Below are 17,510 nucleotides of genomic sequence, written 5' to 3' on the forward strand. Positions count from 1 at the left end.
GCGAGGGGGTCCAGGGGGTCGCGCTGGCGTCGTCTAGGCGCGACAAGGGGGAGCCAGGCAGGCTAGGAGGGAGGAGGTGGCCGGGGTGCGTGCGTGCGCGCGTCGGCCGCACGCGCGTCCTCCTAGCAGAGGAGGAAGGCAACAGGGGGGGTAGCGCTGGCGGGCTGGGCCGCCAGCTGGAGTTGGGCCAGGTGGGCTGAGAGGTGAGCGCCAGGTAGTCCTTCTGCTCTCTCCTTTTACTTATTGTTTTCTATTTTTTTTCTTCCTCTGTTTTGATTTAGTTTAGCAACTAAATCATTTTAATAAATTCTGTAGGTTTTTATGTGGCTTGCTAAAATATATACAAAGCCACTCACAAACTTCCAGAATTATTGGAGTCATATTTAATATATATTAAATATAAATCCAAAGCAAATAGTTATTGGATTAATTCAAATGGCCAAAATAAATATTTCTGTGACTCCAAAAATATTGGTTTGAATTTTACCTCTTACCAACATTTCTATGGAATAACAGGAACATTTTCTTGGACTCATTTGAGAAGATTTAAATGTTGGTTATTTTTAGAGGTTTCATGAGGCTTTTGGAAATTCCTCAATTCAAATTTCATTTGAATTTAAACATGATGCACACATGGAAGCAAGCATAGGTCAGGCCAGAACTAGGGATGTGACAACTCACCCCCACTAAACAAAAATCTCGTCCTGAGATTCAAGCGTAGGGTAAGGTGAAGGGGGAACGCAAACTAGCACAATCTTCAGGATCCAGGTTGCACTTCAAATGAACGTTGATTCGTTCACCATCATTGTCTCGAAGTCTTGCTCTGAGAACTCCAACTAACATGACAACGAGAGGAAAGGAAAGACCCTAAAAGAATTGTTCTTCTCGAAGGTCGAACAACTCAGGATTAACCCACGGAATGAGACATAGCAACATCTCTTGAGCTGAGAGACGAAGCACACATCCATAGGAATGGAGTGAAGCAGATGACGAAGGTTCACTAGGTAGACAACAATTTCACGCTTAAGAAGGTGGTAATTGGTTGTCAACGTAGCGAGGAGTTGAGTTGCCATGATACCACAACGAGGCATCTTAGGGATGGTGACTCGTAGATATATCCCCTTAAGTGGCAAAAAAATTAGCTTTGATTCAGAGATCATTGAAACTCTTTAAACCAGCCTAAGGCAATTCTCGAGCGATCGTTTGGAGGGGGTCGGTAGAATGGCATACTCGGACTTGGGTGATGTGGATTACCTTGTTGAAGACAACGTAATGGATGAATTTGCTTACCACCGGAAATGGAAGAGACCCATGGTAGAATGGCACATTGGCGGTGCAAGCTGGGAACAAAATGCAAATGCTGGGAATGATTCTGGTAACTGGGGAAGAACCCAACAATAGAGAGTGAATTCACTGTTTGAAAAGGTCATAGCATTGCCGAGGAAACTGAGAGCACTATACAGATAATGCCGACGATCAAACCTAGCCCTTGCGCATGCTCTCAAGAACTTGAGCATTTCCATAATCATCAAGATTCTACCAATATCCGTGTCAAGGATCCGGGCAACACAACTTGCTACCATGATGAATGATGATGGATGATGCAGATGCAAAGGAAGATAACACTTTCTCAGATTTCACCCTTGGCGGGGCCAAGGAAATAAAATCTGGATGATCGACCGAGAGACATTTAGCACTCCGCTTCTAATGCTCTCCTTAATGTGCTAGCGTAATCCATTTATTGAAATGGTTTGGTAAGCAGACCATCAAGTAAAGGTCGGACTTCGGAAACACAAAAATCATAAGGCATAACTAGGGAGTAAATCCTACGAAGTCCTTATGGGGAGGTGGCCAACTTCTTCAATCAAGATACTACAATAATAGGTCTTCCGGCGGGGTGTGTTGGCCACGACATCCACTTTACCGGTTTCCGAGGGACCAATATTATAGTTCTTGGGAAATGTTCCAAACCATCATATCTGCCTGAGATTCAGATCTGGTTGGTGTCAAGATATTCTAGACTCATCGAGTCTAGGAAGAAAAATGAAAGTTTGCAACACAAATCGACGAGATGATGTTGCGAGATTCTCGGGGAATGAACTACGATAGTAAGCTCCAAAACATGAGCTGGTTCTGCTACAAACATGTGAACACGTTGTCCCAGACAAGCATGACCACGTGGTAGTCTTATAATAAAACACTACCGAGTTCAGGTGGGGAACCATAATCGAGGATATCGAAGTCTTTACGCAAGTCCATGGATTAGATCCCAAGCGTAGACTTCTTTTCCTTGAACAAGTCAATCAGTGGCTTAGTGTGCTAGGGACACATATAGAATGAAGGTTGCAAGCCTCCAGACTACAGAATACTTCGCACGTGTGCATGACTGATTTGGGATGATTCCAAAGGAAACAAAACAATCTTCCTCGAATTCATGGCGGCAACTTACATCAGATGCACATGAATTAGAGGAAGTCACTACTTTCATCCAAACATAGGCTTCATGAACGGAGCACGAAGGCATTGCTTACAAAATTTTCAACACTAGGTTGATGTTCAACATGATTCATGGGGGGAGACAAAATGCTACTGATGGGCTCAACAGCAACTCATCGGAATTTCCATATCACTGGACTTCCACCATCATGTGAACACGGTGATAGCATTGGTCAGACCAAAGATGTAATGGTGTATGCTCGAGGGATCAACCACGAGTAAGACAACATTACGAGCATCGTTGGTACTGATTTGATTTGACGATAGCCCACACTCAAATCAAAGGATTGATAAGACAATAGGTCCAGCAACTGATCACAGGGACCAATCGATGAAGATATCATCTTTCTTCAACACACACTACACAAGAATATCCCTTTGGAATGAACTAAGTCAGGCAAGCTTTTATCTTCCAACTCTCCAAGTTGTTGTCTAGCTTAACCAACTAGCTCAGGGATATCTAACACCGATTCTTGGAGAGAGGGTGGTTCACAAGAAACCAACTTGATCACGAGCTCAACATAACAGTCAGGGGACAACCTGGTAATACTTCCGAGAAGATATTCGGAAAATCACGAACCACCGGTATGTTACTAAGCTCGAGAACAATCTCGCTTTTGAGGGAAGACGATATGATCAAATGAGTGAGGACTTGAAAAGATCCTAACTCATCAATCGAAGGGTGCACCGAAATAAGGACTAGGTAGCACGATCAGTCTTAGAAGGATGATTCAAAAACCAACACGCTAAGAATGAAATTATTGTCCTTTAACTACCAAGCAACGAGGTTGCTAGGAGTATTGATTTCACACATCACAATTCATTTGTCGGTATTCCGGTTGCATCAACACGAGGACCGAGGAATGACTAATGATGGTGAGAAGTATCACTATGTCAAAATTCATGAGAGTTGGTGCAGTTCTCATGACAATTCTGACATAAAGGGGGTAATACTCCAAGGTAGAACAGAACCAAAAGCTGGATTGGCATTTGATCTGCAGAATACAACTGCTTTGACCCAATCCTAGATATGGATGAGGTATTGGAGTTTGTTTCTCCAAGTCATTCAGGACAGAATGGCTTGACGGACCACAAGAGTAATAGGCATCGATAAACGAATGCACGCATACTCTTGACTATCAATTGATAGATGAGGGTCGAAAGACAACTAAAGCGGGACAACTCAAAGGAACATACGGTTTTCTGAGTTGTGGATGCATAGATTAGTATGCTGAACCAAGTTCAACAAAAAATTTCCGGATAACCCATGCAGAAAAGTTGAACTAGCAGAGTCGCAATATAGAATAGAGAACCCATCGAGAGCACTCCTGTTATGATCTTTTGATCCAATAAACATCTGCCATAAGTGGTTCATAGTATTTGGAAGAAGGAAAATACCATGGACCTCGAGGACTAATGCAAAAGTTACTAATTTCCTAAAGGAACTAGCAACACTATCAACATGAGGTAAATGGGGTGAATCTCGGGTTCAAGAACCCAGGAATAGAATGCCTACGAACTAAATGGCATCACGGGATGCTTTCGATAATGACGGCCAGAATCATCACACTGGAAACACAGATCATGGCTAGACCACTAGATGATCCCCTAAGCACTTAGGGTCATAATTATTAACGCCAACATATATGTCGAGGCAATAAAGTACCTCAACTCACTAATTTGTGTGATTAATCTGACCAAAAGGACATCGGGAACGGGAAGAAGGGATTTGCAAATGCATCAGACTGTTTAGAAACCCGGGATGACTCGGACAGCATAACGGCTATAAATGCTCAAAAAGATTTGAGACATGCTACAAAAATGGTGGCATAGCCACTCAGAAGCACAATACCAAGGTTTCGAGATCAACAGTTAACATACAGAAGTCATAGGAACTGAATTCAAGCTTAAATCCAGCAATCTTATAAGTCTACGGATTAGTAACACATGATCCTGATAGAAAGAAGAGAAAGCCTAGTTCCTTAACCCCGTAGGAAAGATAAGATGACTCAGATCAGAAGGGCATAAGGTATAAGGAGTAAGAAGAGCCTTACGTTCCATTCCACAATCAATTCCCTTATATAACTAAAGAATTTCTAGACTCAACTTCGACCAGTTTGGCTTGGTAATCCTACAGGCAGTCAAGCTCTGATACCAAAGCTGTCAGGACCCCGACTCAATGCCACATCGATCTAGCATGTAACACCTCATATCACTTTGCGGCCTCACGCACGGTATCCCCACGGGTGTCGCCTTACCTTTGCCCGGGACCGTTTGCGCCTTTTGGCACACGTATATGATAGTGTCGCTAGCATCCATATGATAAGGAGCCCGGGCTGACATGGCTAGTCGTAAACCCAAAGTGGCACAAACTTACATGGACAGGCATCCATGACCCAACATTGTACGTGTCGGTCATCAGCGAGTGAATCCAGGCTGTAGCACTGGGCTAGCAGGACTCCGGTGAACCGGGCTGTAGCGGGCTAACAGGATGCCGGTATTCATCGCGTGACATTTCCCCGAGGGGACAGACACAGGAACGAAGAAGGACACATGCCGGCCAGCCTAAGTGTTCCGGAGCAGTAGCAAGCTACCATGGCTCAGTGGAATCACTAGGAGACATTTCCCGGTAAGAGAGGCTACTAAGGATAAACAACTAGATAGTCAGATCCCACACATACCAAGCATTTCAATAACATACACACAATATGCTCGATATGTGCAAATACAACATGGCATCACAACATGACTCTATAACTCAAGTATTTATTCATTAGGCTCCAAGGAGCGAGATATTACAAACAGGGGTCTCATGACCCAACATTCAGAGCATACAAGTCAAAGCACAAGCAGAAGCTATCATGTCTGAGTACAGACATCTATATATGAAAAAGGCTGAGAAGCCTGACTATCTACCAGATCCAGCCGAGGGCACAAGATCGTAGCTGAGGTAATGAGCTAAACGTCGAAGACCACGCAGAACTACTAGCGAGACCGAAGTCTCTCTGCAAAAACATAAAATAGGCAAACGTGAGTACAAATGTACCCAGCAAGACTTACATCAGAACTAACTACATATGCATCATTATCAACAAAGGGGATGGTGGGGTTTAACTGCAGCAAGCCAGCTTTGACTCGGTGGCTATCCTAAACTACGACTGCAAGTAACTCTTTTGAGGTGGCACACACGAGTCCACATATTCACCATATCAATACACCACTATGGATCCGCTCCCGTCTCCCTACGAGAACGCCATCCATAGCACTCACACTTATCTTGCACATTTTAAAGTATCCACTTGCACTTGTCTATGAACTGATATAAGCAACCCAGAAGTCCTTTACCGCAGACACGGCTATTCGAATAGATGATGTTAACCCTGCAGGGGTGTACTTCTTCACACACGCTCTCACCACTTACTGCCGTTTACACGACATGTACTCGGCAACCTTCAAGCGGAAGCCCAACGTGGGTGTCGGCCACAGCCTGCCTAAACACTCAAGTCTCTAGGGTTTATCGCCTATTCGGGTTCCATCCATGAGGAGATCCGGCCGGGGTTTCGCTCACAGCCCCAAACGATGTGAACAGGGTTCCGAGACACCAAACGGGCGCCCGGTATACCCGGCCACGTGCCTACCGCATCACAGCCCACCCCTCCGGTCAGTGCTGCCCACGGCCTCCAGCATACTACAAACACCAGAAACTACTTGCAACTCCTGGACAGAGGACAAGGGTGATTAAGAAGCCGAAAGGGTCCATTGGTTTCGGGCCCAATGCGTGGTAGTAGCTGAATCATGGATCACAAACGTAGAACTCAGTTCCGGAGGACGGCTGCAATGAGACAACCCACCATGTACTCCTACATGGCCTCTCACCGCTACCTTTACCAAATCGTGTTCACACACTTAGCTCACACACAGAAGGACGTGTTCATACACCTCTGATCCATTCCCGATGAATCAGACCTGACACAACTCTAAGCAATAGCAGGCATGACAAACAAGCATGAATGAGTAGGCACAACAGGGCTCAAACAACTCCTACTCATGCTAGTGGGTTTCATCTATTTACTGCGGCAATGACAGGTCATGCAGAGGATAAAGGGGTTCAACTACCGCAGCAAGTAACAAATATGTCGTTGTTGTCCTAATGCAGTAAAAGAGAGCAGGGCGAGAGAGTAGGATTGTATCGGAATGAACAAGGGGGTTTTGCTTGCCTGGCACTTCTGAAGATAGCATTGAGTCTTCATCAGTGTCAACGATCACAACGTCGGAACATCGTCTACCGAGAGGGGACAGATACCGGCAAGAGAGAAGAAATACAATCAATGCAATGCACAATATGATGCATGCTCATGACATGGCAATATGAGTGTGTTGGCCTAATGCAACTACAACCAGATGGATTTGGGTCATATTGAGCCAAAGGTTCAACCCCAAATTCAAACTATGAATTCAAATGGTGCCTTATCATGTTTTGCACTAAAAAGCAAGGTTAAGTTGTTTAAACATGCATGAAACTAGTACAGATGGATAGATTGGATTTTTCTGATCATTTTTCATATATAAATTATTTAATTTGGAGTTACGGTTGAATTACTATGATTTTTAGAAGTTTTAGCTATTTTCTGAAATTATTAAATCATTTAAGATTTATTTAAATTCCAGAAAGGAATTATTGCATCAGCATGACCTCATAGTGACGTCAGCAGGTCAACGGGCTGGTCCAGGTCAAACCTGACAGTGGGTCCCGCGTGTCAGTGTAATTAGTCTAACTAATTTTTAGTTAACACTAATCCTAACCTAATTAACAGGCCGGCCCCACCTATCATGGACACAGGGGGAGGGGTCCCACCGTGGTCAAAGTGGGTCAAACCCACCGGCGGCTTGACGCCGGCGAGGCCAGCTGCGGTGGCGAGCCTCGGGTTTTGCCCACAGGGCTCGTCCGCATCCAACTGTGGTGGTGGCGCGGCCGGGGAGTGGCCAGAGTGGTGCCGTCGACGAGCTCGGTGGCGGCCGAAGCTCGAGTGCAAGTGGGGATGGGGCTGCGGTGCGCAAACGAGCGCGGCGAGGTGCCACGGAGGCTCTACGCGATGCGGGGAGCGCGTTGGGCGCATGCCCGGGACCAAATGGTCACCGGAGCATCACCGGCGACGAGTGCGGGCGGCGGCGCGTGCGGTTGGATGTGGTGCGGCAGCTACGGCGTGCGACAGAGGGAGCGGAGAGGGGGAGCAGGAGCTGGAGCTCACGGCGGTTGCGACGAGGCGAACGACGAGCTCGGGGATGCATCGGAGCGAGCGGGTCGGCGAGGCGGATCTTCGGCGGTCGAGGAGGAGAAAAGCATCGGGGCGGCGCTTCGGGGCCCTTCCGGTCGTGTGGCTCGGTGAGGAGGTAGGGAGCGAGGTGGCGGAGCTTTGGGAGGCGTCGGGAAGGCGAGGGGGTGGCGGTGGCCGCGAGGGAGCTCGTCGGCGGCGACGCCTGCGTTCGGGCGAGTGAGAGAGAGGAAGCAGAGGAGAGAAACGAGGGAGAGGGAGAGGGCGAGGGGGTCCAGGGGGTCGCGCTGTCGTCGTCTAGGCGCGACGAGGGGGAGCCAGGCAGGCTAGGAGAGAGGAGGTGGCCGGGGCGCGTGCGTGCGCGTGTCGGCCGCACGCGCGTCCTCCTGGCAGAGGAGGAAGGCGACAGGGGGGGTAGCGCTGGCGGGCTGGGCCGCCAGCTGGAGTTGGGCGAGGTGGGCTGAGAGGTGAGCGCCAGGTAGTCCTTCTGCTCTTTCCTTTTACTTATTGTTTTCTATTTTTTTCTTCCTCTGTTTTAATTTAGTTTAGCAACTAAATCATTTTAATAAATTCTGTAGGTTTTTATGTGGCTTGCTAAAATATATACAAAGCCACTCACAAACTTCCAGAATTATTGGAGTCATATTTAATATATACTAAATATAATTCCAAAGCAAATAGTTATTGGATTAATTCAAATGGCCAAAATAAATATTTCTGTGACTCCAAAAATATTGGTTTGAATTTTACCTCTTACCAACATTTCTATGGAATAACAGGAACATTTTCTTGGACTCATTTGAGAAGATTTAAATGTTGGTTATTTTTATAGGTTTCATGAGACTTTTGAAAATTCCTCAATTCAAATTTCATTTGAATTTAAACATGATGCACACATGGAAGCAAGCATAGGTCAGGCCAGAACTAGGGATGTGACAATTCCGATAGGCCGTAACGGGCCGGGAGTTAGCGGGTCGTAAATGGGCTAGATACGAACAGGCCGTTAACAGGCTTTCCGTGGGCTGGCCCTTTACCTTTTGACCAAGCCAAACGGGCCGGCCTTTTCACTGAAATGGGCCTCTGTTGGGCCATGCCACGTGTCGACGTATCATAGGCGCCTCGTGTCCAATGAGTGGATGACATCTATCCCAACGGTCAGCCAACACGTGTTTCCTCTGGCCAATGAGAATTTTACACGTGGAAATTCCCCATTGGTCCGGGCTATTAACGGGTTATCGGATCCAAAACCGGAGCTGATAGCTTAACGGCGACCTGTTATGGTGGATGCCACATGTCGGTCACCCTTGACGAAAGCACTTCTATGACGCGTGATTTATCGTCATGGAAGTGGACACTTTCGTGATGATAATTTTTGTAATGTCATGGAACACTTCTACGACAACACAAGTATGACTATCTTGATTCTGTCATAAAATCGTCATGGATGTACATGCATGACAGAAAACGTGACCTACTGTGACAAACACGTATCATCGCGGAAGTGTATTTTTTTTTGTAGTGCTAGTTTATGCGCTATTCCGTAAGGGGCTGATTTGGACCCACAAGTTTATTGCTATGGTTAGAATATATTATTAATAATTTTCTCGTAGTTGCGGATGCTTGCGAGGGGCTTAATCATAAGTAGGAGGTTTGTTCAAGTAAGAACATCACCTAAGCACCGGTCCACCCACATATCAAATTATCAAAGTAGCGAACACAAATCAAACCAACATGATGAAAGTGATATGATGAAATTGTCGTGTACCCTCAAGAACGCTTTTCTTATCATAAGAGACCGTTTTGGCCTATCCTTTGCCTCAAAAGGATTGGGCTACCTTGCTGCACTTTTGTTACCATTACCGTTACTCGCTTGTTACAAATTGTCTTGGTATCAATCAACTTGTTACCTAGAATTTTAGTGCTTGCAGACATTACCTTGCTAAAAACCGCTTGTCATTTCCTAATGCTCCTCGTTGGGTTCGACACTCTTACTTATTAAAAGGACTAAGATTGATCCCCTATACTTGTGGGTCATCAGTTTCCTAACCATAGACATGTGTTGTCACTTGATAACATGATCACATCATTAGGAGAATGATGTGATGGACAAGACCCAACCATTAGCATAACATATGATCGTTCAATTTATTGGTACTGCCTTCTTAATGTCAAATACATGTTTCTTCGACCATGAGATCACACAACTCCTAGACTCAGGAGGAATGCCTTGTGTGCCATCAAACGTCACAACGTAACTGGGTGATCATAAAGGTGCTCTACAAGTATCTCCGAAGGTGTCTATTGAGTTGGCATAGATCAATACTGTGATTTGTCACTCCGTATGATGGAGAGGTATCTTTGGGCCCTCTCGGTAATACAGCATCACAAGAAGCTTGCAAGCAAAGTAACCAAGGATTTTGTTACAGGATGATGTATTACGGAACAAGTAAAGAGACTTGCCGGTAACGAGATTGAACCATCTATGAATATACCGACGATCAAATCTCGGGCAAATAACATACCGAAGGACTAAGGGAACTACGTATGTTGTCATAAAGGTTCGACCGATAAAGATCTTCGTAGAATATGTAGGAACCAATATGGGCATCTAGGCCCCGCTATTTGTTATTGACCGAAGAAGCGTCTCGGTGATGTGTACATCATTCTCGAACCCGTAGGGTCCGCACGCTTAACGTTCGTTAACGATATAGTATTATATGAGTTATGTATGTTGGTGACCAAATGTTGTTCGGAGTCCCGGTTGAGATGACAGACATGACGAGGAGCTCCGAAATAGTCCGGAGGTAAAGATTGATATATGGGATAATAGTGTTTAGTCTCCGGAAGGGTTTCAGAATTCACCGGATTGGGTTTCCGATGTTTCCCGAAATGTTTGGGTACAAGAACATTTCATTTGGGCCAAGGGGTAAAGCCCACGAGGCTTTTGGAAGGTGCAAACAAAAGTTTTGCGGAGGATAGGGGTCCAGATGCCAAGGACCCTTGAGTCTGGGGCCAGACGCCAAGGACCCTGGCGTTCGGTCCTGGAGTCCGAGAAGGACTCTTGCCTTGCGGGAAAAACTGACTTTGAGGAGGCTCTTTCTCCAAGTTACGACCCTAGGGCTCAACATATAAATAGAGGGGTAGGGTTAGCGCCCAGAACACATCAAGATGCACCAAGCCTTGTGTCGGCAACTCTGTCCCTATAGTTTATCCTCCGTCATAGTTTCTGTTGTGCTTGACGAAGCCCTGCGGAGATTGTTCTTCACCACCACCGTCACCACGCCGTCGTGCTGCCGGAACTCATCTACTACTTCGATCCTCATGCTGGATGAAGAAGGCGAGGACGTCATCGAGCTGAATGTGTGCTGAACGCGGAGGTGCCGTACGTTCGTTACTTGATCGGGACGGATCGTGAAGGTGTAGGACTACACCAACCGTGTTGATAAACGCTTCGGCTTAGCGATCTTCAAGGGTATGAAGATGCTCTCCTCCTCTCGTAGCTATGCATCTCCATGGATAGATCTTGGGTGTGTGTAATTTTTTTGTTTTCCATGCAACGTTCCCAAACAGGGGTAGACCGAATTTGCCATGGGATGAGTACGTTAAGAGAGACCTGAAGGATTGGAGTATCACCAAAGAACTAGCTATGCACAGGGTGCATGGAAGCTTGCTATCCATGTGCCAGAGCCATGAGTTGGTCCCAAGAGTTTATGGGTTTCATCTCTAGCCTACCGCAACTTGTTTGAGACTTGTTGTTGTTCTTCTTCTTCTTCTTCTTCTTCTTCTTCTTCTTCTTCTTCTTCTTCTTCTTCTTCTTCTTCTTCTTCTTCTTCTTCTTCTTCTTCTTCTTCTTTTGCTTTATCTTTTCATTCTTGTATATACTTCCAAATATGCCAATATCTTAAAAAAATACTTTGCATTAAACGTTAAAAACAATTATTAACCAAGTAGATGAAAACATGTTTCTCATGTATACAAAAAACATACAATGTGTATGCAAAAGGTTAATCATGTATTAAAAGAATGTTAATCAAACATCTTAATTTTTAATTAAGTATTTGAAAAATAAAAAAGCACTTCAAAAATTTGAAATGTGTATAGAATTGTTTTTTGTCATGTATGAAAAATATATACAAAAAAACTAAGTGTATGAAAAATATTGATCATGTATTTAAAAATGTTAAAACATGTATAAATAAATGTTCCTAGTGTATGCAAAAAGTGCACAACATACATTAAATGAAAGTAGACATCAACATCAAAAACATATTTTAAAAAGTTAGTTCCATATTTAAAAAAATGTTAAACAGGCATATAAAATGTCATTCTACTTAACAAAAATGCCATGTTAATTTAATAAATGCCATGACAATATTGTTCTGCTTTATTTGATCCATTGTGCAAAAATACTTAAACAATGCCATAACAAAAAAAATGACATCCCTTAATAACCAAAAAATGCCATCCATAAACTAGAAAAGTTGACCATTCGCTAGGTTTTACCCTCACAACGAACCAGTTTCAAATCTGACGTGGTGCCGACCCTGTGCTGAGATCTGTGCAATGGTGGAGAGGGGGGGTCGCTTCGAAATCCTTCCTAGCTGATGGTCGCCAGGTTATGTTTCCGAAAATATATTAGATATATACCAAAAATGTACAATGTGTATGAAAAAAAGTAGACATAGAAGTAATAAGTTTTGAAAAAATGTTAATCATGTATTCAGAAAATGCTAAACATGTATATTTAATATGTTTATGATGTACATGAAAAATGTTGAATGTGTAATTTGCTCATCTGATTATGGATTTATTTTATTTTATTTTTGAAGTAAAAGGTAGATCATTTTCTACCCCATTCTTTCAAATCAGGCAAAGGCCCGAATGGCCGGCGCCAATTACATGAAAGCCTATGAGAATGCTGCACCAAAGTTGAAGCCGGCCGTAGGCTAGCGGCTAGCCGAAAAGATAAACATGGGAAAGAGAGGAGAGGTGGAGAGGTACAAGGTAGGGGATATCACAGAGTTACAAGGGTACCGAGGGAGCTAGAAGCGAGTTTCACTGCAGTAAATTCTCTTTATCCGTTGGCCGCGTTGCACGTTTGCACCAAAGCTTACATGATCAGCCACAATAGCAAGCACCCTTGAATCAGGCCAGATCTTCTTGTCGAACACTCTATCATTTCGAGCATGCCATAGTGACACAACAGAAGCAGCAAATATAACACCCCACATGCGACCAAACATGTCGGCAGGTGTCCGCCATTGCACAAAGTCAGTGATGCAGGCAGGACTTGTGGCAAGCCCCACGACCCCAAGATGAAGGAACGTTCCAAGGGATTAAATTTGCGGGTGAGCTATTTTAGTTAGAATGCACTCAAAGAAAATGTACGAGTGTTCCAAGGGATTAATGTGGAATGAAATTTTTTCCTAAGAATTGTAGTGCAAAACCATAGAGCGCCTAGAAAAAGATCATATGGGTTCAATCCTCTGAATCTACATGAAAAGATGTTGGATCAAAAGGGCCATAAGGTAGAATAGAAAGAACGCCATGGCCATAATTATTATCAAAAAGTGGTTGACGTTTCTTATGAACTACTTTCATAGTAAAGGTGTAATAGAAAATAGGGCAGACATTTATTAGACCCGGACAGGATGGGGCACACAATGGTGTTGAAGTAGGCAGACATCGGAGTAGACGGTGGCCCGTTGAGTCACTTTCATAATTTTTTCCCGTTGCAACGCATGGCCGCACATGTATGTTTCCTAGTGTATATGTAAGCGAACCAGTGCTTCTGCGGGGGCACACCTATGTCTCGCTTGACGCTATACATGGGGTAACCTACCGTAAAGGTGACTATGAGATGGGATGGCCGAGGCACGCGCAAGGCCACAACTTTTGTTCATCTGTTTCTCACTTTTTTTTTGTTTTTGCTTTCTTTTATTAGTTTTGTTCATACTTTCAAAGATTCTAGGAAATACTTTTTTTTGTGTACAAAAAACACTTTCAATAGAACATCTCAAAAATGTTAATGAAGCATTCTAAAAATGTTAAATGTGTATACAAAAAGTATTTCTCATGTATATGAAAATGTATATAAAAATATATAATGTGTATGAAAATTTTGATCATGTGCTTAAACAATGGCAATCAAGCTTTTGAGAAAAATGCTAATCAAGTATTTGAAAAATCTTAGTAAAGCATTTGAAAAATGTTAAATGTATATAAAGAAAATGTTTTACATGTATAAGAAAAATGTATAAAAAATATACAATGTGTATGTAAAGCAAGTGGATCATGTATTTATAAAATGTTAAACAGGTATAAAACATTTTTATCATGTATGTAAAAAATGATAAACATGTATAAATAATGTTGGTCATCTGTTGACCATTTTTTAATGGCAATAAAAAAATTTCACACACAATGTACATTTTCCATGTTAGAACCATTTCTGCATAAATGCTTAACATTTTCTAAACAAAATTAACATTTTTAATATATGTTTTTGGTGTCTACTTTATTTATGTATGGCTGTACATTTTTTGTGTACATCAGGAACTTTTTCTATACATTTAACATTTTGAAAATATGTGATCAACATTTTTTTATATAAACATAAAAGCAAAGAAAACCAATGAAAACCAAAAAACAAACAAAGGAAATGAAAAGAAAAAAGGGGAAAGATAACACAAAAAAGAACCACTTCAAAAAGATTGGAAATTAACAAAAACCGAGAAAGAAACAAAGAAAACCGAGAAAAACAAGAGAGATAGAAAATGAAACCCAAAGAAAGAGAAGTAGAAATGAACCAAAAGGTAAAACCAAAGAAAAACGATGAAAAAAAATGAATGATACAAAAAAACAAAGAAAAAGAAGAACAATTGAGAGAAAATAAAAAATAAAAGTGAAGAAAACGAGTGAAGAAACGAAGGTATAATAAGAAGACGATGAAGAACATAGAAAATTGTTGTGCAACCAAAAAAAGAATAACTGAAGAAAACCAATGAAGAAAACAAAGAAAAATGATATATAATGAAGAATAAAATTAAAGAACTGAAGGAAAAAGATGAAAGAACAAAGAAAACTGAAGAAAAAACATAAACAAACCGAAAAGAGAAAACAAGTACAAAATAAAGTAATGAGCTAGCGAACAATGCATGAGAAATAGGTGGTCTGTTATTGTAGCGCACAACGAAAGCTTTAGCCAAGAGAACCTTCTATCTCGCGTGAAGCGAGATATAGCTGCTGCGGAAAACTATACTTTTCTTATTTTTATGTAAAGCGTTGACTATTGGGTTAGATGGTCCATAAGGGCAGACCCATACTCGTTCCAAGAGCCCCAAATCTCGGCCCTAAAGATGGACTTCCTCTTGCCCTAGGGTCAACTTGTTGTAATCCCAACGCAATGGCAAAACAATCCATAGCAAACAATCTTGTCTGCTTGTTAAGAAAACTTCTCAACCACAGGGCACCCCTATGTCTCCCTTCACGTGACACAACGGGGAACCTGACCGAAGGCTGGCGCGAGTTGGAATGACCCAGGTGAGGGAGTCCTGGATTAAGGGGTCCTCGGACAGCCGGACTATATGCGTATGCCGAACTGTTGGGCTATGAAATACACGATAGAAGACTTCGTCCTGTGTCTGTATGGGACTCTCCTTTGCATGGAAGGCAATCTTGGCGACTCGGATATGAAGATTCCTTTCTCTGTAACCGACTCTGTGTAACCCTAGCCCCCTCCGATATATATATAAACCAGAGGGTTTAGTCCGTAGGACAACAATCGTAACCATAGGCTAGCTTCTAGGGTTTAGCCTCTACGATCTCGTGGTAGATCAACTCTTGTAATACTCAAGATCAATCAAGCAGGAAGTAGGTATTACCTCCATCGAGAGGGCCCGAACCTGGGTAAACATCGTGTCGCCCGCCTCCTGTTACCATTCGCCTTAGACGCACAGTTCGGGACCCCCTATCCGAGATCCGCCGGTTTTGACACCGACATTGGTGCTTCCATTGAGAGTTCCACTGTGTCGTCATCATAAGCCTCGATGGCTCCTTCAATCATCTACAACAACGCAGTCCAGGGTGAGATTTTTTCTCCCCGGACAGATCTTCGTATTCGGCGGCTTCGCACTGCGGGCCAACTCGCTTGGCCATCTGGAGTAGATCGACAGCTACGCCCCTGGCCATCAGGTCAGGTTTGGAAGCTTGAACTACACCGCCGACATCCGTGGAGACTTGATCTTCGACGGATTCGAGCCCATGACAGATGCACCCTGCAGCCACGATGAGCATGACCTAGATCTGTCATCGGACGGTGCTCAGGAGATAGCACCTGTAACCGCTCCGGCCCTAGATCCAGAGCAGAGTGCGCCATCGGAGGACGAGAAACTCAACCCCGCCATGGAAACCGCAGAATCAACGGCGTTAGAGTCGAACACAGGTCCAACCTCTAGCGAGGCATGTGTCATCGGAACGTCGGACTCGTCTCCGGCCATAGGATCTGAACCGCGTGTATCCGCGCCCATCGAACCCGACTGGGCACTGATCTTGGAGTTCAGCTCCGCGGACATCTTCCAACACTCACCCTTAGGCGATGTGTTAAACTCATTAAAATCCCTCTCCCTGGCAGGAGATTCTTGGTCGAACTATGTCCAGCTCGAGTGGGAAGCGGACGACGAAGAACTTTGTCACCCACCCACCACCCACTTCATAGCCACTGTCGATGACTTGACCGGCATGCTTAATTTCGACTCTGAAGACATCGACGGTATGGACGACGATGCCGGAGAAGAATAGGAACCACCGCCCACAGGGCGCTGGACAGCCACCTCCCCATACCATATATACATGGTGGATATACCCAAACAAGAAAATAGCGAGAATAAAAAGGATCCAGTTGAGGATAAGCCTCCTGAGAAGTAGCCAAAGCGCCAATGTCAGCGGCGCCGCTCTAAATCACGCCATGGTAAAAATAGCGATAACGGCACAAGAGAAAATGGCACTTCGGACGATGTTGAGGACAACGAAGACCCCGCCAAGCCAAGTTTCGAACAGGCTAAACGGGAAGACGGGCGAGCCAGCCCCGATGAACAGGCCACGGACGACGACTAGGAGGACAACAATTACATGCCCCTCTCCGAGGACGAGGTGAGCCTCGGCGACGAAGAATTTATCATGCCTGAGGATCCCATTGAGCAGGAACGTTTTAAGCGCCGCCTTATAGCCATGGAAAAAATCCTGAAGAAGAAGCAGCAGCAACTTCAAGCTGATCAAGATTTGCTCATTGATAGATGGGCTGAGGTCCTGGCAGCCGAGGAATATGGACTCGAACGCCCAGCCAAAAGTTACCTGAAGCACAAATTGCTACCTCAATTCGATGACGAGGCACAGGTGCCCATACTACCAGCGCATAAAGCGGCTGACCGACCTCTGCGTGGCCAAGATAAAGCGGTAACTCAGCCCGCACATCAGCCCTCACTGCCTCACCGAACAAACAGAAACACAACATCTCGGGGATACACGCATGACCTGTGGTACCACTTGGAGAACAGAGCGGGACAAACCAGATCGATCTATGGATCACGGGGGTGCGCCCCAATGCGCATCGCCGGCCACCATGCCGGATATATCAAATACACACCTGTCTGGGCCGACTACCGCAGACCGGTTCCATCCGAGCTGCGTCCCGACATAGCCCGACATAGAGGCGCCGCACACCCCCTATGCTTCACTGATGAA

This window comes from Triticum dicoccoides, chromosome 1B (assembly GCF_002162155.2).
Source record: "Triticum dicoccoides isolate Atlit2015 ecotype Zavitan chromosome 1B, WEW_v2.0, whole genome shotgun sequence".
NCBI classification, from domain to species: Eukaryota; Viridiplantae; Streptophyta; class Magnoliopsida; order Poales; family Poaceae; genus Triticum; species Triticum dicoccoides.